Raw genomic sequence first — 22,339 nt, forward strand, 5'->3', positions numbered from 1 at the left:
GTATGCATGTATGTATGTATGTATGTATGTATGTATGTATGTATGTATGTATGTATATATTTTATTTTATTTATTTATGTGTTTCAGCCAAGTGGCTGCGGTCATGCTGGTGCACCACCGTGAATATATGCATATACGTGAATATATGCATATACGTATGTATGTATTATTTATGTTATCACACCCGCCTTTCTTTTTGTTTCCTCTCGCCATCTCACTCAAACCTTCTCATTATGTCAACCTCCATCCCTATTTCTTTCTCTAATTCTTTCTCTCTATTTCTCTTTCTCTTTCTTTCACTCTCTCTCCCTCTCACACGCGCTTTTTCGTTTCCTTCTCATTCTTTCTTCCCGTTACATTCACTGTTTATTTTTCTCTCACTCCCTTCTTCTTCCACACACTTTTCATTACTCTCTCTCCAGTTCTCTTTCCCCCTCTCTCTCTCTCTCTCCTATTTACCCATCTGTCACTCTGTCTCACCATACTCCTTCTCTTCGTATTACCTCCCTTTCCTCCTCGTTTTCCTTCTATATTCTATCACCTTTCTTTCACCTCTCTCTTTCTCTTCCCCTCTTACACACATTTTCTTACGTCTCTACTTTATCCTTTAATCCTTTCTCACTGTCCTTCTTTTTTTCTCTCTTTCTATTTATCTTTCTTTGGTTTACACACATTTTTTACTCCCCCCCCTCTCTCTCTCCCTATAACTCCCTCTCTCTCTCCCTATAACTGCCTCTCTCTCTCTCCCTATAACTCCCTCTCCCTCTCTTTCTCTTACACTTTTATTTTCATTGCTTCTCTCTTCATCGCCCTATTTTCTTCCTATATACTCCTTCATATTCTCTTTCTCTCCTTGTGTGTCTCTTTGTCCCTTTCTCTCCCTTTCTCCTGCTTTCTCTCACTCTCTCTCTCTCTCTTTCTCAATCTCTGATTCCCTCTTTCCCTTTCTTTCTCTCACTTTCTCTCATTTTTTCTCTCTTTCTTTCTCTCTCTCTCTCTTTCTTTTTCTCTCTCTCTTTCTCTCATTCTGTCCCTGTTTATTTATTTCTCCCTCTCCTTTTCTCTCTCTCACTCACTCTCTCATTCACACTCTCTCTTTATCTCATTCATTCTCTCTCTTTCTCTCTCCGTTTCCCTTTCTCTCTCTCACTCTCTCATTCTTTCTCTTTTTCTCTCTCACACGCTCTTTCATTCTCTCTCTCTCTCTCTCTCTCTCTCTCTCTCTCTCTCTCTCTCTCTCTCATTCTCATTGTTTTTCATACATATCGCTTTGAGATATCACTAAGAAAGAATTCATTCTAAAAGTTATCTGTTCAAAAAAAAAAAAAAAGGAAAAAGGTAAAGAACGTCGCCTGGCAAATATTCGATTGAAATTCAAGTAGCAATGGAGATATCCAGCTTAGTAGGTCTTTGAGGTGAACAATACTCACAAAATAGAGTTTAGCCTGAAGGAATTCGCAAAGAGAAATTGGTGCCAAAACGTTTATAACTTAATTTGCATTCTGCTGAGAATTTAAAAGAAAGATCTATTTCTTCTTCTGGTTGCCGATGTTGACACTGTTGTTAGTGTTGCTGTTGCTGAGGCTGCAGTTGTTGATGTTGCTGTTGTTTATGATGGTGGAGATGGTAGTAGTAGTAGTAGTCGTTGTGGTAGCGGAGGTGGTTATCATGATATTATCGGTTGTGATGTGGGTAGTATTGCTGTCTATTCCTTGGCACAGCGAATTCATTATCATTATTATAGTTGTTGTTGCTGTTGTTGTTGTTGTTGTTAATATTATAGCGTTTATTAAAAAGCTGCTGCCGTCGAGAAATAGATTAAGAGCAGGAGTTAGCTAGAAGAAGCGATTGGTTTACTAATCACCGACATGCCAGCGGTGAGAATAGCTCTCGGCCATTTCTTCAACGCCGAGGACGATACCCGCATTTTCTGAAGGAACGAAAGAAGTTCAATGGGCTTGGATATGGGAGGCGTAACGTGGCGAGAAAGCCACAATCAAATCTTCATCGGACCGAGAGTGGTGTGTGCTAATCGGTTCCATGTAGATGTATGCAACGTTCTAGCAGCACTTTGCTCAAATGTTCAGAGGAAGCGATAGTGCAGAGATGCTTATGAACTTATAATGTCTACCTCGACGGCCTGACGCAGCTCTTAGCCGAAGACACGAGTTACTACAGAAGGGCAATAATATTAACGATATGCGGAAGGTAGCGAGATTTGGGGAAAGGGACAAAGCGCAAGGTGTGGATAGTCTGCACTATGGGTTGTAAAGTAACATCTTGGCAGGCGTTCCCAGCAACTAGCAGTAGACTTCTAGAATTTCCAGTTCTATGAACCGAAGCATGTTAACCTTCCAGGGAAAAAATACCAACAAAGGTAATTTCTAACTCATAATTCAGTTGAATGTAGAGTAAAAGAGTTTGTTCAAGGTATTGATAACGATGATGGTACTTGTCGTCGATGGTTTGGTTAAGGAAACGCCAAATTGTGCAAGTCCCAACAGATCTATCTACGATACATCAACGAGTAAGTGAAAACCAGCCCTGGCTTTTGTAAACAGTGACCAGTCTGGATTAGAAGAAAGCTTTTGATTGTCTTAATCGTCGCCAGTAGACCGACATTTTAACCCGTTTTCAGAGGTCACAGCAATACTCACTGGCATTGCTCAGTCACCTTGCGGCATCTTTTCATATCCCGCACTCGAATGTAGGGGCGTCATCTCTCGTCTCTTCTATAAGGGCCATGAAGAGTAAACTTATGACCAAAGACATACTGTGATCATTCCATGATTTTGGTATACCTCCAACTCCATTGTCCCTTTTTAGAACGGCGGGATGTAACTTGATGGAAGTTTCGTTGCAACTTCCCGAAGATCTATCAAGCACATTCTGATGGTGATAGGACATTTCACACCCGTCTGTCTTGAAAGACTATAGAGCGTGCACCACTTGTCAGCCAGGATTTGAGCTCCAGCAAAACACGTGTGGCGCAACCACCTCTCATGCAATTGCTTCTACTTTCACTATAGAACTGATATGATCTCGCGTGAATATAAGCTGTGTGTCCATTAAAATTCTGAAGTCAGAAAAACACTTCTTGGCTTTACTGATGCAGCCTAAAGGGATACAGAATAGTAAGTTTTTCAATAAGCTGGCTGCCAAAGGGGCCAGAATTCCAAATTGAATACCAGTCGACTTTAGGAACGTCAGAAGATTTAATTCTTAGCTTTGTCCCATAAAGCAGTAAGCTTATTTACTTACATTTGGCGGGGCTTGTACATAAACGAGCAGGAGTCAGATGAGTCTAAGATTCCTGTCAGGCAAGGTCGTCAATCACTGAAGTAGTTTCGTAAATACTAGTGGTGGTGTTCTGTTATTGTCGAGATGGAGGAAGAAAAGTCCAGGTTGTCTGCCACACGACTAAGCAACTTCCAAATATCCATTGCTGCAAATATACCATGCTTTTAGCTCACTCTTGACCTGGGCGTAAACAACGACTTGAAAAAAAAAATTAATTGCATTGTATCTAGCTTCATATGAAACATTTCTCAATTTACATTCTGCACGTTGTTACTCACTTCTTTCATTGATCCTCAAGAGGTATCGATAAAAATAATTACCAATAATATTGTCAATGGGGTGATCAATCGAGCTGACAACAATATTAACACATCACACAACAATTATTGATCTTGTGCCTAGTTGCCTACTGAAAACAAAATCAATTTTTAAAACTACATATTGATTCATCACTTGGAATAAAAAATAAATTAATTAAATAAACAAACATAAAGAAAAACCCGATTTCCATTATTTGGAGGAAGAAAAAATCCAATATCTGTTTGATTTCAAATGATATAATATTTATAGATCATTTTGCTTAGTTATAAATTTGCAAAGTTAGAATTATTAGTCAGAGTTTCAAACATCTAAACTGCTAAATTGTAATCAATGCTTCAATGTAAAAAAAAACAACCTTTTCTCAATTAATGTAGAGAAGATAATTTCTACAATCAGTATGCATAGTTCGTCCTTCTCCACTTCTCTCACTTTTCTCTTCCGCTGTCTATATATATATATATATATATACATAAACATACAAATATATATATATATGCGTGTGTGTGTATATATATATATATGTATATATGCATATACATATACATATATATATATATATATATATATATATATATATACATATACATATACATATACATATACATATACATATACATATATACATACATATATGCATATATATATATGTGTGGGTGTAGTACGTAGCTTGCTTACCGACCACATGGTGCCGGATTCAATCCCACTGCGTGCCACCTTGGGCAAGTGTCTTCTATTATAGCCTCGGGTCGACCAAAGCCTTGTGACTGGATTTGGTAGACGGGAACTGAAAGAAGCCCGTAGTATATATGTATATATATATATATGTATGTGTGTGTATATGTTTGTGTGTCTGTGTTTGTCCCTCCCCCCCAATATCTCTTGATAACCGATGCTGGTGTGTTTACGTCCCCGTAACCTCGCGGTTCGGCAAAAGAGAGACGATAGAATAAGTACTAGGCTTATAAAGAATAAGTCATTGGGTCGATTTGCTCGATTAAAAGGTGGTGCTCCAGCATGGCTGCAGTCAAATGATCGAAACATTTAAAAGAAATAAAAGGATAAAAGAATATACATATATATGTCTTTTCACTTTCTGATACCCCAATACCTTCCCCCAGCCCTCCCTCCTGCTATCTAGCTCTCTAGATAGATAGATAGATAGATAGATAGATAGATAGATAGATAGATAGATAGATAGATAGATAGATAGATAGATAGATAGATAGATAGATATATTATATTATATTATATTATATTATATTATATATATTATATATATTATATATGGTGAGTGGAAAGTAACTAGGCATTAGAAATTGCTTGAAGAATTTTTAGTGTCGCTGAAGTCATAACGAAAACATTTTTTAAACAGACATCACTAATTATTCTTTTTTTTTTGTCTTCCTTCTTATTTCTTATTTTCCAGATGGTCGGTCGCTTGACTGTTCAGAAGCGAGCTAAGATAGCAGCACGCTACGAAGTGTGAAATTCCATTGTTTTGGTTCAGAGATGGTGGCGTGCATGGAAATGTAAACATGCATCACTACGTCCAGAGACAATAAAAAGTTGTCATGTAAAGCTGATGACCACGGGCTACGAAGAAGTGGCCGTCCAACCACATCCCGAACAGCGGAGAACTTGGCAACAGTGCAGGAAATGTTTAATCGCAGCCCGCAAAAATCAACACGTCAAGCAGTTCGTGAAAGTGAACTAACAAGACACAATACGTACGGTATTGCATAAAGAATTGAATTTTCATTCGTGGAAACCCCATTACGTGTAGGAACTAAAACTTGAAGACTGTGACTGCAGTAGTCCAGCAGTCCAGAACTCCAGGAAGTCCAGATCTCATTTCATGTGATTTTGACTTGTGGGGTTACTGAAAAGAGGAGGTGTACATGACAAAACCTCACACACTGGAGGACTTGAAATCACGGATTCAGCAGGTTCTCAATGATATCCCAGACGACATTCTTCAGAAGGCTGTTCATTCCGTCCATGGCCGTTTGAGGATACTGCTTGACGCCACCGGTGCCTACGTTGAAATATGATGATTTACTTTCATTTTCCCATGTAATAAGGAACGTGTATCATTTGTTTCAATAAACTGGCAAAAGAAATATGGATTTATTACCAATTTTTAATGCCTACTTACTTTCCCCCACCCTGTATATATATATATATATATGTGTATGTGTGTGTGTGTGTGTGTGTGTGCGTGTGTGTACGTATATACATATTGGTCGTACATTGGAATGTGTTTCTATATAACATTGTATATCTTCTTGCTCTATCCATAAATATGGGTATGTATAACAAACAAGAAACTGGTATACTGAGTAAGCTCCAATTAATTCCTTAATCTGATTCTTTGTTGTTTAAGATTAATTGCAATTCTGTAGTTTCGCTATAATTTCATACTTTAGGCACATACTATTTCCGAACATTTAAGTTTCCTTTCTTTCACTTATCCATTTCTTCGTTTTCTTTCTTTTCTTTACTTCTTATTTCTTGAAACACTAAAATGTTTAAATTAATTATAATTCCCATTAGATTGTTTTATGCCGGTATCAATGCAACTAATTCAAATTAGATGATAGTAGAGATGCCTCAGGTAAGTATAATAATGATAATTATTCCTAAGATATGTGCACAGCTAAATATATTGATAGAGCGCGATGGCTGTGAGCGCCAGACAACATGCCAAATGCCGGATCGGTCTACGCGTGACCCAAGACTGTAGTTCAGTCGGAGAGAGAGAGAGAGACTGGTGGAGAAGATAGGAAAGTTGTAGGAGAGCTTTCCAAACATTACAGCCACACGCAGCAGACTAGAAATTTCTGCAGATGGTTCGGTCCCAGATGTGAGAGTATCGTCATCCATGGCTTAGATCAATGGTTTCCAAAGTGAGCGGAACTATCTCTGTGACGGAGGAGAAAAGATTCAGAGGAGGAGTTGGCGGTGGAGAAAAGTAGAGCGCTTAATGAGGGTGGTCAAAAAAGGAGCGGTGGATGTAAAAGCAATAAACCAATGGGTTAACTAGGCCAGGTTTTATTTAAGAAATACAGTTGTTTTGAATTTGCTTCAGAAAGTGGTCTATGTTTGTAGTGGTGAGTGAAGTGACGCTAGGAATGTGATCTGGGCGCCAAGGGGCGGCAGCTGTTGAAAGTTTGGCAACCACTGGCTTAGATCCTTATCATTCTGTAGCATTTGTCTTCTAGAAAATAGACATCTTGATCAGGTGAACCCGAGATTTTCACAAAACAGAAAAGCTTATTGCTCAATTTGGTCAACTGAGCCATGAGGCAAAATGTGATAGTCATGCAATAATATAGAGGAGAAACGGTTTAGAGACATCTACTGCAGCATCTATTTCTCGGGAGACTTACATCACTACTTTCAACTACGTCCAATTTCTAACTCTACCTCAGTTATCTTAACAGAACCCGTTGGCTAGCGAAGCCTTGCTAGTTCAGGTAGCAAGTTGCAAACCCACCAATTTATTCAGAATAATGGCTGGTACTCTCCACCTCAGTTTGCTTGGTGCCTGACACACACTAACGATTTCTTCGAGCGCAAATACTGGTACATTTCTCTTGAACAAGCAACGACATAAGGTATTAGTCTTTCTACGAGTTCTTCGGCAAAAATGTTCAACTTGTTCGCATCTTTCTTTAGAAGCTCTAACATGCCCCTGTCAAAGCTGGAAATGACCTTTTTCAAGACCGTAAAGGAACACGTCTGGTACTAATTCATAAAGTTCACAGAGTACAGACCATCTCCTCTCAGTGCTTTGTCCCTCGATCAAACATCCAGCATGAACTTTATCTTGGCAGTTAGTTTCGGCTTTTTGTAACACTCCACCTCTTCTATTGAGAGCCGCAAAAGATTATCGAGATAGAACTGAGATTCAATGTATCTGATACGCATCCAGGCCTAACCTGTCGGGCAAAGTGCTGCTGGAAAAACACACGCATCTGCGTAGAATTGGACAGCATGTGTCTATCGTGATGTGTCAAAAAAGGACCCAATGAAGTGATTCTCATATCTTAACTCTGACAACATCTACTTTGTGATTTGTATTGAAGAAATACGCGAAGTTTATTTTTGTAACTTGTTCCCCGAACGTGGTACCTTTCGTAATTGCTTCTTGTAATCTTTGCTAATCTTTATCGATTCTACAGCAAAGAAAGGGAACATATTGATTATCATCGATTGCATGCCTTCCAGTCATTGTAGGGCACTGCATAAAGCAAACAACTTCAACTAACTTATAACTTACCCATGAATCCCTACTTAGGTTCATTGTACAAGTCTCAAACCTGTGGAGATGTGTAGCCGATCAGCTGAAAACATGACCAACTTACACTACTTCTCGCGCATCTATCAAATACAACTCGATACGATTTGGTTGTGCAGTGCGTTTTGGCCAGAACCACATAGGCACAGTCCAGAAACCCATTCGGCACTGGCAGAAGTTCTTGAATTCATACCCAAGGTATATTGCAACAATTTCACAGCGGACATCCAGGAATGGCAAAGATGAGGGCTCTGATGAAGAGTTATGTCTCCTGGCCGTCCATGGACCGAGGTTGCGCGCTCGCGGCCAAAGCTCCACCGTTAAAATATCAGTCGTGGCTAGAGATGGAGAACCCATGGTCTAGGTTGCACAATGACTATCTGTACAATCTTCTGTGTGTATTTATTGTCAAATACTTTGGGCATCTTTCATTTACTTCATCTGTAAATAGGCTCCAGACACATTTAATTTGGAAAAAAATTTCCACCATTTAACTTTGAAAAAATGTCCTCAGCAGTCGGATAGTCCTAAGTAGTATGTGCCAAATACATTGATTGTATTGTCCACAACGAATAATTTTGCTTCGCGTATCTCTCCTCGAAATGTAGCGTCGATGCATGTTTTGCCCATGCAATGTAATTCATTGCCCGTTACACCACGCGCTATTTTCGCTGTTTTATGTAATCTCGATTTACCAATTTTTTTACTAGTATCCTCGTTCATAATCCAGATGTCACTACCTGTGTCTAACTGTAATTTGGTATTGACATCATTTATTTTTACGTGCACGAATTTTCTTGTTTTTCTGTCGTAATCACTCTCTGCTGAAAACACCTGAGAACTTTTTGTGTTTGAGCCTCGTAGTCATACAGTTCTATATTTAAGAGATGAGGAATTATGTACATTATTTACATTATCTACATTTGACGGATATTTGTCCTCATCTTGTTTGTTGTTAACACGTTTCGGCTGATATACCCTCTAGACTTCATCAGATATACCCCCAAGGCACCTGATGAAGGCTGGAGGGTATATCAGCCGAAACGTGTTAACAAACAAGATGAGGACAAATATCTGTCAAATGTAAATAACGTAAATGATGAACCTCGTAGTCTTGTTCTATAATGAGAACTCCTGTGTCCCAGGTTCTGACAACTATAGCACTTTTTGTTTTTAAACGGACAATCTTTTTTTGTAGTGTAGGCCTCAACACCCATAACACGGATTGGGGCCATACACTTCTTTTTTTATTGGCTTGATCCAATTTGAAATCTCTTACAAAACCACTACAATTGGACTGGCAAAATATCTTAAAAGATTAAACAACTGGGTGCTAAAACTAGTTGAAAACCATGAAAGACATTAGAAGCTTTATTGTGTTATGAAGGAGAACAAAAGATTTTCAAGTAAATTTATACATAATACCCATGCTGAACAGCATGATGGAAGTGCGGCAGATGTAGTTGCAAAAAGGTGAAATCAATAGCAAAGCGTTTGAACAATTGACTGGTAGGTGGGAACAAAAACCTCTGCATGACAAACATGTGGCTTGTAGCAAACAAACTGATGTAGACCAGAAGCACACCCATCAGAACCTACGGAACTCAGGGCTAAGGACAGAGAGTAAAGGCTTTATCTTGGCTGCTCAAGATCAGAGCTTATTGATCCGGAACTACCAAGCCAATGTGATAAAAAATGGTGTAGACCCAAAGTGCCGATACTTCAACGATGGGATTAAAACAGTGGCCCACCTAATCTCTGGGTGTAAAGTTTTAACACCTATAGAGTACAAATCAAGATTTGACAGAGCTTGTCAATATCTACATTAGATAATGTGCTGACAAATGGTACAAGCACCACTCCGAGGCTGTAACTGAGGGAGAAAATGTAACGGTTCCTTAGGACTTCCTAATATGTACAGAACGGACAATCAAAGCAAATAAACCGGACATTGTCCTGAAAGACCAAAACAATAAAGTTTGCTTATTGATTGACATGAGCATATCCCGTGACCATAATATCTCAGCAAAAGAGTTTGATAAGCTCAGAAAATATAAAGACTTGCTAATCGAAATGGAAAAGATGAGGCATCTCAAGACGGTTACCAATGCCAGTGATTGTAGGAGCACTTGGAATGATAAAAAAAAAAAACGAACTGAAAATTATTTAAGAATGATCCCTGGCTTACCATCCATGCAAGAAATGCAAAAGATTGTTTTAACTGGTACGTCACACGTACTGAGAAGAGCATTGTCACTCTGAACTTTTTTCCTCCCCCCACCCTTTATTTTCTTTGTTTACTTTTTTATTTTTCCTTTTTCCTTTTACTTTCTATCTTTCTTCCTCTTTTTTCTATCACATGACTTTGTAAATGAGCAATCTGATGTGTTTATTGTAATGGCCTATCAATGTATAGAGTGAGTTTCTCTGCCCTAGGTGTCAGGAAGACACTCGGCAAGAAATGAAAACAGAATTGAAAGAAGACGCTAATGTAAAGAAGAAGAAGAAGAAGAATAAGAAGAAGAAGAAGAAGAAGAAGAAGAAGAAGATTACAGACAATGCAATAACGGATGCAAGTTATTTTGTTTCATATTTCTGGATTTTTATGGTCCTTATCGTCATGGTTGCTGTGGTTGTTGACCTTCTGGCCTTTCTGCTTTTCTTGTTCCGTCCTTTTTGTCTCGTGTGTGTCTTTATGAAGTCCTTCGGGGTTTCCTCTGTTTTGATGCCACTATTTCAACAGCTCAACTGCCTGAAATTAATTGAATGCTTTAATTTGGAAATCTTGAAGATTTTTAATGAAAGAAACAACTAATCATTTCCCTGCTTCTTGCGACTGATTATCATAAATATATTAGAAATAGGAAACAGTCATTTTCTCTCTCCTTCTCTCTCTCTCTCTCTCTTTCTCGCTTCCGTTCTCGCCCTGTCTTACTCTCTTTTTCTTCTCTATACCTCTGAATATCACTCTATCCCGCTCACACGCCCTCCCTCACCTTCTTCTGTCTTCTGTTCTGCTTTCATCATTCTTTATCACACTTTATCTTCCAACCTCGTTCTATATCGCTCTTTTTCCTGTTTCACTTCTATTTTTCCTCTTCTACTCTCATTTGTCTCTTCGTCTTTTTCTTCTATATTCTCATATTTGTCTCTGTATATATTTCTGTTTCTATGTTTGTCTGTATTAGTTTTTCCTGTATCTGTCTTTCGCACTATATATCATTGCTTACATATATTTCGCAGTCTATATCTCTCTTCATCTTGACTTATACCACTGTATTTCTCTTTCTCTCTCACTCTCTCATTTCTCCTTCCCCTCTGACTCTCTCTCCCTCTCCTCTCTCTCTCCCTCTCTCTCTCTCTCTCTCTCTCTCTCTCTCTCTCTCTCTCTCTCTCTCTCTCGATTACTCTAAATATTTCACTAATTCTCTGTCCACCTCCCGCTCTTTCTCTCTCCCGCATTCTGTTTCTCATACATATGTACATTCTTCTAACAATTTCTGTCTCTTCAACCCATGTTTGTGTACACAACAATATTCTCAGAAATCAGATATAATAAAAATTTAAGATTTTTCGCCTGACCAACTGAAATCCTAAATTCTCATTTCAATTTTCTTTAAAATTAAGAGGAACAAAGCACTCTTAACGTAGGAACAAATTACTGATCGAAAGTAGCTGTCATCAATGTGTTGTTATATGTGTAAATTGTTTATCCACTCTTCTTAAGCCCTCACTAACAGTGTTCTAATAATCAGTGTCACCGTAGACAGATAAAGTGGATATAGAGTTGTTGAAATCCCTATATAGACTAGAAACTACTCCAGCTGCTGTTTCTCCTTTGATTTTACAAGATATTGTATATAAAGACAAATCGTTTAGTGCTGGCTAAAACTCTAAAGATAAGGAGAGGTAATATTTTATCCTCACATAAACGTGGATGTTCTGTAAGAACAAACTATACTGCGGTAGACACCACCACAAAAACCTCTCATATTGACTTTTGGTGTAAAATGCACTCTTATTTATATCGCTAGCGAGAAAATAAATAACGGCCATCTCCAGCGCCGAAACCACCAGTTCCCATGATTTCGACCGTCCTTACTCTTGTCAGTGATTGACACTCGGCCGTTAGAGATAACAACGATTCATCGCATCTGCCAGCGATATATTGAATAACAGTGCCAGAACCGGTGATAGTGCCGCGATTAGCGTGTTAGAAAATACATATTAGCGATATGTTCTGTGGTACAGTGTAGCATTGAACCAAGATCTGTCATTTCAGCAGTAATCGATCAGACTACATGCTTGATTTGTCCAATTTTAAACGTTTAGTAATAATGAATTTAAAGGGCTTACACAATCTCTGTTGAAATCCGATTAAACTAGTCTTGCTGAGCACACAATTTCAATCCCAGGAATTATTGTATCTAAAGAAAAGTTGTTTATATCTGATCATGCGCACAGCGTTCACTGAAAATTGATTGATAAAGTCTTTGGTGCATAGGATGACCGTTGCCCTTAACGTCATAGAAGAGTTAAATTTCAACTGCTGTGAGGCGAATATTTATTCTTGCCAACAAAATCGATTACCAGTTTCCTCCGGATTCTGGATTTTAACTTGAAATCCGCCACTACCTATTTGTAGCTTCCTGCTCTTGATATCAAAATGTTGCTTTAAGTGATTATGGTTCAAACTGTATCACCGATAGTGCATGACCAAGGCACTTAGTTTTCTATCTGAGATCATATACAGCAACTGTCTTCAGCCGATGTTCCACAAAACTGTTGCGTACTGCGAGATTTTGAGATGGAATGGAATTTGCTAGGATATTTAGAAATTTGGTGTTTCCAAGGTACTGCATCCGGAGTACTTTCTTTCGCTGCGTATGATACTGCTATGTGCACGTGTATTCCGTGTGTTTATGAGGGAATAGTGTGTGTGTGTGTTTATGCATGTGCATGTCTGTGAACGAGTGTGTGTATCCCAGATGTTAATTGGTTTGTGTATATGGCATTTTCAAAATAGTGCATCTGTGGTACATTCTTTTGCTACATGTGACACGGTTGTGTGCGTGTATATTATGCGTTTTTATGAGTGAATAATGTGTATTTTTTTTGTGTACGTACATTTATGCAAGCGAGTGTGCGTATCACAGTCGTCAATTAGTGTATGTATATATATATATGGGGCTGTTGGATAGTGTATGTATAAAACTGATATGTGTGTGCGCATATATTGTGTATGTGCGTGTAGCTATCTGGTGTATGTATGTGTAGTAGGAGGTGTATGTGGGTCGACCGGGATGAATGTGCCTGGTGGAATAGGGGTGACAGGAGGGAGAGGTTTGGAGATGTGGGTGTGTCACTATATACACGCTACTGTATGTGGGGGAAGGAAGGGGGAGTGTGGGTGCTAGCATGTGTCGAGTGGGAAGGTGTGTGTTTTTGCATGTGCATGTGTGTGTGTGTGTGTGTGTGCATATGCTGTTGGGGTATAAAGGTGTGTGTGGTGTGGGTAATGTGTCTAAAAGGGTAGGGAAGGTGCGTGAGGGTGGGTAGACGCGGAGGAGCAGTGGAATGTGGGAGGTGTGTGTAAATGTGGGTAAAAGTGGGTTTAATTGAAGAGAGCTGAAGAATTGAGAGAATGAGGGGCTGAGGAATGGGAAGAGAAAATAAATTCCTGCTCCCGATGTACGATCAACAGATCAGACACAGGAGAGGGTGGTTCGGATAACGGTTGGTGAAGTGGCGAGCCATGAGTTACGACTGTGTCTCGAAGTCATAGTCGTCACTACCGAGCTGGCAGTGGCTAAGAACAAGGTGTCCAAAAATCTTCCCGCACACATAATAAAGAACGCAGGTTCCTGAGCCTTCCTGCGGTCGTGGTGGAAATTGAGGGCTATTTTGAGTAAACTGTTATTTCCCAGTCATATGTTTTTGGATGGGATATCAGCCCGAAACACATTGTCCGTATGGGCTTCATATGTATACGTATATGTGTGTGCAATGCACCAGGGTTTCCCTCTCCCAAATCTCATATGAAAGATATTCATCCTAGCTATAGTAATAAAAACACAACCCCAAAATTCCGAACAGTAGGTTAGGTTTGAAACCAGTGTCACGTAGTTATTAAATGTACATTTTAAACAAACAGCGATTGTTGCACTTTATTATGCATAGATGTTATCTTCTTAGCACATTCAGAGGCACACACTACAGTAATATATATATATATATATATATATATATATATATATATAATTACATTATATTATATATATATGTGTGTGTGTGTGTGTGTGTGTTTGTATATATGTATTACGTGTGTCTGTATGTATGAATATATGTGCGTGTGTGTGTTTATATACATACAAGCAGGTAGACGGACAGACAGACAGACAGACAGACAGACATATAGATAGATAGATAGATAGATAGATAGATAGATAGATAGATAGATAGATAAATAGATAGATAGATAGATAGAAAGATAGACGCACACGCACAACCACACACATATATATGCATATGACTGTGCGTGTCTGAGTGTGTGGATATGTATGTGTGTTTGTGTGTGTCTGTGTATACGTGTACATGTGTGCCTCTGTTAGCATTAGTGTAGAAGAAAGACATAAATATGTATATCATACTTTCTATGTTCACTGTCATTCATTAAAGCCTACACAAGAATATGATGCAAAAATTTGAAACGTGCTTTTAGTACATATTACATAAAAGCATATTCTACCTGTAATAAGTCTATTGTTACGTTTGTGCCTTCACTAGTATATATATACATCCTTAACAAATATAATAATATAGAAACAAGATATCTTAATATCGATAAAAGATAGCATCGCATTCAAGAATGTTACATCCACACGAGGTGCCTTAGTATCTATACAGTATTATATCGGTATAATAATACTACAATATTTTTGATAATCCATAGAAGATAATATCTATACGGAAAATGCAAGCATATCTGTGTGGTAAAGAAGTTTGCTTCACAAACACGAGCTTCCCGATTTGAATTCATTGTTCGAAATCTTGTGCAAATGTTTTCTATCATAACCTCGACAATTAAACCTGGTACATGAAAATGGTGTTAAAGTCCGTCGCATACGTGTATGTATATGTATATGTATAGTTGTATAACATTAAAACGAAATAGCTATCTACAAATTGTTGGCTCATTGGAGACGGATAATGTGTGTACCGCGTACCGCTGATTACGGAGTCCGTTATAAATAGTTAATAGGAAACATAACAGATATTGCTCTAATATGGTTGTTATCCAATGACTGAAGACAGTGTAAATGATGATACAGAATAAATCAGTGAATAAAAACTGAACTATATTAAACTTTATCTCTATACGATTTGTATAAAAAAAATTTGCAAGGACCATCATTGCTTTATAAACCTTATTGGCTTAATTTACCAAATATAAAAGTTAAATGAGAGTATTAATTCAATTGACAATAATCTGATGCTGACGATGACTATGACGAGGTTGGCGATGATGTGGATTAGGAGAAAGAGAAAAAGGAAGGGTCGCAGATGACGTTGATGATAAGAGCAACGTTCCTTAACTCGATACATTCTTTCTTTCTCTCACCCACCCATATACTCCATCCATCACCTTAGTTTTATCTTTCTCTATCTCTCAGCACAGTCAACTCTGCTCTACATACACACATATATATATAGATAGTAGACTAAAGTAATTGTTTCCATCGAAAACTAGCGAGGAGATTTATCTATGCCATCCATCTTTCTCAAGTTCAGCAGAAGTCCTGATGAATAACAAAATATTTGGCGAAGTAAAAAACGTCTGTTGAGAAATTCTTCCCATAAAAATTTTAATCACAGAGTTTCCTTTATACGGAAAACAAACTGTTCAGCCAAGCATGAAATAACTTTGAAACGCAGATGTCTTTCAATAGTCAGAGACATTCACCGAAATATGGCCCCTGACATCACGAACTATGTAATTCATTGGTACAGGCGGCACAGATTTTGCACACTCGCGCACGCGCGCACACACACAGATAGATAGATAGATAGATATATAGACTTATGTGCATATACATACACACATAGACACACATACACATGCAAACAAACATATACATATACAAATACATATACAAATACATATATATATTGTAAAATAGTGGTTCTCGAAGTACATCACATACTGCTATAAAAAATAGTAGATATTGGGTTGAAAAACCTTTTGAATAGGAAAAGTTGAAGGCTGCTCACTGTTTTCTTCTATTCAAAAGAGTTTTTCAATCCAATATTTACATGTTATTATTTATAGCTGTATGTAATATACTTCAAGAAAAACTATTTCAAAAATGATTATTTCTCACAAAAATCTATAAATTTTTTATGATATCAGCGATAAATATATATGTGTATGTGTACGCTGGCATGTGTGCATATCTCTATAAAAAGAGAGCGGAAGAAAAACATGGAAGCCGATAAACACAAGGATATTTAAATGGAATACAAGATACAAACCAAACGTACTCCATCGTAAATGCGTTAACTCTTTCCATACTAGTAACGGTGACGTCAGCACGCCTATTCCCACCTAGAAGACTGAAGATAGTATTGACTGTCACTGAACTATCTATAAGATGATTTGTTAGCACAGAGTACCCCAAATTGTCCATAACATGGCAATTGCTTACTCTATAATGTTGTATATAAATGTATAGGCACTGCACTACGCACACACGTACTTTGGAAGTACGATTGGTTTTAATCGACACTACCTTGCACACCTGGGCACCACGAAACAATCTACCGCCTTGGTCGAGCGAATACCCTATAACCTGACCTGGTCCATACTTTGTAGCGGAAGACCCTACACTGCAGGTCGGCACTTTTGTCAATCATACCACACTGTATTGTACAACAACGAGACTCTACTAAATCGACTATTTATGTGTGACGTCATAAATAATACAAATCTTACATTACATCATTCTTATATTACATAATTAGTACAAATCTTACATCACATGATTTTCACTGTATAAACTAGCCTCTTGTCCCATAGTCTCCCCCTCCAACCTCATCTCTTATCAATACGCCTGACTCGCTTCCTTTATATCTTGCTATCTCCATTCTGATTTTTACTACTTGCCTCTCTTCTGTTCTGTACTGACTTCTTATAACTCAGAGTCTAGCACAATAGACTTTATCTATGCTCTCTCTGATTTTCAAGTGATATCCTCAGCCTGTTGTTTTCTCTTTAACCATCCAACCTTTTTAACCATTCCTTTTCCTCCCAGAACACTTTACTTGCTCCCCAATTCTATAAACCTTTATGAACTCTATAAACCTTTATATTTGTACACACTGTTTTGGCATACGACTTTGCCATTCTTCTTCCAAAGAGGGTAACCTGACTTAAACTAACAAATCGATTGAAATTTATTACACACACTTATGTAATCATTCGCATCTATTACGTATCAACATAGTTACGGCATAATCCATAGTGCGCCCGAAAACGGTGGCAAGTTAAGATTATTACATAACTTTGTATACTTTATTCTGTTCAGTTGAATGGTATTTAGATTGTATGATGAATTGTGAGAATGCTTTATGGATTAAATTTGCGGTTATGATTTTGTAAACAAGTGTGAATATTCTGGTGTGTCAGTTTCAGGTCATGAGATTGTCTTTAATGTTTCACAAAAAGGAAGTAGGGAAGAGGAGGAGGAGTTTTGATCAGAGGATGTGTCATCTCTGAGTTAATTTTGGTTTTATTGGATTTAACCCTACGTTTTCACAATGTAAATTTCAAAATCCAAAGTTTAATCTTAGCATTTAAATACTTAGTAATCGGTTGTGTCAATTTTATTTGTAATGGAACATTTAAGGGTTCACAAAAGAATGTAATTACTGTGTAATTATTACTTCGATTTTAGTGAAAGGAAATAGATTTACTACTGACTAAAATAAAAATGAATGGACCAAACAAGAACGATAATAGGAATCCCATCCAACTTCTATCGTAAATTCACTAAAGGGTGAGTGGTCACGTCCAATGTTTTTCCATAAACGCAATGGCAGTATGTGATGAACTCCGTATACAGGTGCATACTCTCTCTCACTCCTCTCACTCTCTCTCTCTCACCCTCTCTCTCTCTCACACGCACTCTCCCTCTCTCTCTCTCTCTCTCTCTCTCTCTCTCTCTCTCTCTCTCTCTCTCTCTCTCTCTCTCTCTCTCTCTCTCTCTCTCAAACACACACACATATACACATACTATATGCACATACGCACACATACTCGAAATTATGTCTTCTAAAGTACAAACTCCCGAATGAAGATTAGCAGTCAACAAAGAATGCTTGATAAAGCAAATGAATCCATCTTGCTTTTTCTACATGTAACTATCTCCCTATCATTTAGATATCTACTTATATCTCTGGTTTGAAAATATGTAACCCTGATTATATTCGTTCATTAAATTTCTGATTAGAAAAACTTTTCTAATGTGAAAAACTCGTCATATGTTCGACATCGCACTGAGGAGCTTCAGAAACATAGATATATATATATATGAGACTGGATCTTTGATTATTTTCCATTAATTCTTTAAGAGTATTATAAGTGGGCAATAAGAAATACATTAAATATGAATTTACATTTGAAATTTAATGACGTTTGCTGCGAAGTTAATAAGTAAGAAGTAGATGCCCCCGCTCCTAATTAGAATAAATTGGATTGAACAATACGTTGTGATAGAATGAATCCCAATCTATATTCGTCGTTCGTAAAAGGGTGACGGAGTAACCTTGTGTACCCTCTGATAAAGACCATGCAGAGAGAGATGCAATGACCAACAACAACACACACACACATATATATCCACACACACACACATATATATATATATATATGAGAGAGAGAGAGAGAGAGAGAGAGAGAGAGAGAGAGAGAGAGAGAGAGAGAGAGAGAGAGAGAGAGAGAGAGAGAGAGAGAGAGAGAGAGAGAGAGAGAGAGACACGCACACAAAGAGTTATGGCTGTTAAGAGAAAATGGCTTGCACACCAAAGAATTTTTGCATAAAAATTTTTAGAAAATGTTCTTCTTTCCAATTTTCCTACTCTTCCTGTAAACTTACATATTAAATAACTTTCCAAATTTTTACATTATGGTTCGAGCTTGGTGTAAGTGCTATTCTTAAAACTTATTTAGTTATTTCCTGGTATGATGTTTACTAAGTTCTCTACCATTTCAAATATGGCGTCATAACGTATTAGTCTAACGCAGTTCATGATGTCACAACATATTGTTCAGACTATTGCTACGTGAAATTATTATAACGTCACAATGTTTTCATGCCAAACAATTTTTTGACACCATACAAAGATGCATCTCTGCTCATATCAAAGAAGTAAGCAATCTTATACACCCTGCCCATTAACTAGAACGCCTTAAAACATAGTCCAGATTAAGCAAGACGTCTCATCAATTTTCCTTCACATTAACCTTTACGTCACATTGTATTATCTTTTCTATCTCATAGATTAAGCATGACGTCATAATGTACTGTCCATCAAGTTAATCTTGATGTCACAGTGTATTAATATCCAGCAGTGTATTGTTCCATATGTTAACCCTGACGTCACAATGTATTACTCACCGACAACTTCACCATAGTATCGCAGTGTATTGTTCTGTACATTGACCATCATGTCACAATATTTTGTTCCCTATATCAACCATGATGTCGTAATATTTTCTTCCATTGTGACAAGACGTCACCATATATTCTTCTGTGTATCAACCATATAATGTCAGAATGTATTGCTTAATATATTCATAATGACATCGCAATGAATTAACCAGTCCATTGACTATGTTGTCTTGTTCAGTATATGAACTATGACGTCATAATCTGTTGTTTAATATATTCATTATGACACCACAATGAAATGTCAAGCGCATAATTAATACTGGAATGTGAAAATTAGTTCCAAAGTAAAACAATATGAATGAATTTCCGGTACAAAAAAGAACTATACGTTTGCGGAAGGCGTACAGTCAGTTGAACCAACCTTAGGATATGACCGATAGTAATTTTCTCCGTCTCAAAATAATTCTTCCTAATTTTGAAACAAAATCAGCAATTTTAGGGGAGTGCGTAAGTCGTTTGCATCCTCCAGTACTTGACTGGTACTTATCTTCTCGACGCTGAAATATTGAAAGGCAAAGAGCACCTCGGTAGAACTGGAACTCAGAACGAAATGAATTGGGGAAAAAAATTCTTAATGCACTTTTTCCGACTCTCAAATAATTCTGCCTGCCCGCACCTTTCATCGTCTTCTCAATCCCAAATTAGTGAAAGGTAAAAGTTGACCCCTTTAATATATAAAATTATAACCTAAAACGTAATCAAATATTGAGAGGCACCAACTCTTCATACAACCAGCGTTGCAATAGTTTTCTCGCTCTATGAAATGTTTTACAATCACTATTAAAACATTTATCTGTTGGATAGTCATCAAGTGTAAGACCTTCATAATGAGACTCATTCTTATCCTAGCTATAGAAAACGACTAGATATCACACGCACATCTTGAAAATATATAAGTTACAACCAAGTATTGAACCTGTGATATGATTTTACTTCCCTAGAAACCCACCAGTGGTTCCTATTACATGAGTGTTTCATTACATTCGTTTAAATGAAGGATTTCTCCAAAATCTGTCTTCTAGTAATGTCTGCAGACATTTAAGCTGAAAAGATTTTGAACAAGCCACTGTAATATCAATGCAAGAACTAAACCGATACTGTTGCAGTTGTCACTAATAGAGTTTCTCATTTCCATCGGCTATTATTTCCACCAATATATTCCTGTCAATAAAACAAACATTTACCTTACATCAGACAGTAATTAAATTATAAGTAACAATAATTTGATTATCTTTAGAATGGATTCGTCTCCTGCTGAAGTGAATCCCCGCCGACGACGACATCAGCAACATCAACACCACCATTGACACGTACAGTTACCAACGTCAGTGACACTGTCACCACTCCCATCAGAACCACCACCACCACTACAATCCACACAATCAGCATCGAAGTCAGCTCAATCACCAGTATAATTTCCTTCCCAAGCAGAAACTGATTAAATGGAATCAATTTGAGATTGACTTGCGATTAATGAGAAAATTCCATGGCAATACTTCTGGTAATATTATATGTATTAATATGACAAAGATATTGACCTACTTCATCTTTATATCGTTTAATCCAATATCACTTTCACAAAACAAAAAACAACCTTTTCCACAAGAACTAAAGGCTAGATATATTCTCTCAGTACTTATGCTAGTCCAGATGCCTGCAATACACCAGGGGACACAATAGCAAGCACAGCGACATTCACAAGTATAGCCAAAGAGAAAGCCACTATAATATCGTCTGACCTGTTAGAAATAGCAACCACATCTCCTTCAGATAACGACCGTCTTAGAAAAGAAAAGACAATGTAGTCCTTGATGAGATTATGTCTAGACAATTTGTTATCATTTGAGGTAAACAACCACAATAATACTATTTATTTATTATTACCTTCTCGACTCATAAGGGGCGGTTTCTCGGTTTACATGGGACACCTGTCCGTCGCAAGATTAATCATTTCCGCCAGCTGAGCAGACTGGAGCAAGGTGGAATTAAGTGTTTTGCTCAAGAACACACAACGCGTCACGCGGTCCAGGAATCAAAACCTCTAAGTTACGCGCCTCCGCGCAAAATAATAATGTACAAGCTCCAGTTAGTATTCATAAAAAGGATTATTATTTCTTTCAGATGAAACCATTTTTAAATATTCATATCTACACTGTTAAATTTAGTTTTCCATTTGTCATTTGGTGTCTTTTTTCCTGAATAAGAAGTTAAGTGTTATTTCAAATATTTAAAGATTTAATCTTATACACAAATATATTGCTGTTCGTCCGTCGGAACGACGAGGACCATCAGATCATCCTAGAGGTGGGTGGGGAGGTCATCATCGGTGAGTGTGGAGATGGCTGATAAGCCCAATCCGCGCTTGGAAAGATCTGCTGCAGCAGGGACAGGGAATGGTAGCAGGTGCCGGGGGCTTCAAAGCATTGTTCTTTCTGTTCTGCATGCGCTTCTCTGCAGCAGCTTTCCTGTCACTTTCATATTGGCGGGCACCGTTGTGAACAGCGGCCCGACACTTGGTCCTATCTAAAGCTGTCTGCTCCCATGATGACGGGTCAATTTTGAAGGCCTTCAGTGATAGCTTTAAGCTGTCTTTAAACCGTTTCCTCTGGTCGCCATAGGAACGCTTGCCGTGCTGGAGCTCACCAAACAGAATCTTCTTGGGTATTCTGTAGTCTGTCATGCGGGCTAC

At 37.8% G+C, this 22,339-nt stretch overlaps 1 long non-coding RNA gene across 1 annotated transcript; it reads right to left on the bottom strand.

The window, feature by feature from the left end:
- Nucleotides 1-10,485: 10,485 nt before the first annotated feature.
- Nucleotides 10,486-16,852, bottom strand: LOC106874459 (uncharacterized). Its single transcript, XR_001410010.1, has 2 exons — nucleotides 16,463-16,852; nucleotides 10,486-10,673 (listed from the first exon to the last, which is right to left on the bottom strand). It is a non-coding gene; the product is annotated as an uncharacterized LOC106874459 (long non-coding RNA).
- Between the last annotated feature and the right edge of the window lie 5,487 nt (nucleotides 16,853-22,339).

This window comes from Octopus bimaculoides, chromosome 5 (genome assembly GCF_001194135.2).
Source record: "Octopus bimaculoides isolate UCB-OBI-ISO-001 chromosome 5, ASM119413v2, whole genome shotgun sequence".
In the NCBI taxonomy this organism is placed as follows: Eukaryota; Metazoa; Mollusca; class Cephalopoda; order Octopoda; family Octopodidae; genus Octopus; species Octopus bimaculoides.